This window comes from Crocuta crocuta, unplaced genomic scaffold, assembly GCF_008692635.1.
Source record: "Crocuta crocuta isolate KB4526 unplaced genomic scaffold, BGI_CrCroc_1.0 scaffold276, whole genome shotgun sequence".
Classification (NCBI taxonomy): domain Eukaryota; kingdom Metazoa; phylum Chordata; class Mammalia; order Carnivora; family Hyaenidae; genus Crocuta; species Crocuta crocuta.
Window position 1 is genome coordinate 1,928,912 of NW_027531270.1, and position 1,512 is coordinate 1,930,423.

Consider the following 1,512-nt stretch of genomic DNA (forward strand, 5'->3'; position numbering starts at 1 on the left):
TATTTTCTTAACACCTTCATTTTATGGGAACTACAAGGGATTTCAATAAACAAAAAGTATAAATACAAAGTGTTGTTCCTTTCTTTTCCCTTAGTATAATAACTATCTGTGATAAATATTTTATTTATTTATCAGAAAACAATCTGAATTTTTCTTATCTTCAATGTAACTGATGTTAACATGTTGCCTTACACACTAAAATGGAAATTAGTTAAACATCAAGATAATTAAACAATAATTTTATTAATGGCCTTTCCCCATTTCCTCTGGGAGCTTGAGTTCCAATCTGTTCTTCACTTTGTTTCCCTAACAGGGAAATCCCTTTCATAATATACAGGAAGATCTTGACCCTGGAAAATGAATGAAAGATATTTAGTGGCCTTCCAGGCAGTCTCATGATCCACTAATTACCAATTTATTCAGGACATTTACATTGAGCACTCATTACTAACTGGAGACTGGGGATACAGAAGGCAGCTAGTAATAATCCTCGAGATTAAGGAGTTTATGGGTTGGAGATGGGGGACAGGTTGATATAATTCTAAATTCAGGGAATGACAAGGTGCTATTGGAACATGTAGAGAGGACACCTAGCTCAGTCTTAAGGACATTCAATAAAGATTCTTAGGGAAGGTGATGGCTTGTTGAAACCAAAGATCAGTGAAGATTTAGCTAGGTGACATTAGTTGCAGGAAGAGCTTCATAGAAAAAGTTATGTGCATGTTCAGTTAAGAAAGAACATACCATATCCTGGGTTCTGCCGGTGTGGTTCAATTTAATTAGAGCACAGTGTGAGTGAGATCGTGTGAAAATAAGAAGCTCCAGAAGTAAAAAAGATTAGATTCCAATGGGGTTAAAGTACTAGTTCCTCCTCCTGCAAATGTTTTGTTTGGTTTTCTAAGCTAGCAATGGGAATTAGAATCACTATGGAATTGCCTACCATTTAGTTTATTAAATCAAAGCACAATAATTATTAGGATATCAGTATATATCAGTAATTACATGGTAGGTTTTCCCACTTATATAGAATGGTTATTTACAGAATTTGGAGAATTAAATGGGGATTGTAATTACCAGTTTTAGAGTGAGCCATTTAGAAATATTGTACCTTCTTAATATTATAATGCAACCCCAAAGGAAAATATGAGACAGTAAAGGCAATAGTAAATAGCAAAATAATGAAAAATAGTGAATAGTGTAATAATGAGAATATAGTAAAAAACATTTTTTTAAAAATTAGCCATTTATCAAAACAAATGAACATCACTAAAAGGTATTAGCAGTAAAATTGAGATTGGAAAAAAAAATTTTTAATTTTTTTATATTTAATTTTTTTATTGTGTGATTTCACTTCTTAATTATTATTATTATTTTTTTTTACAAATAGTTTATTGTCAAATTAGTTTCCACTAACACTCAGTGCTCATCCCCACAGGGGATCCCCTCCATGCCCATCCCTCCTCCCCCCCACATCCATCAGTCCTCAGTTTTTGTCAGCATTCAAGAGTCTCT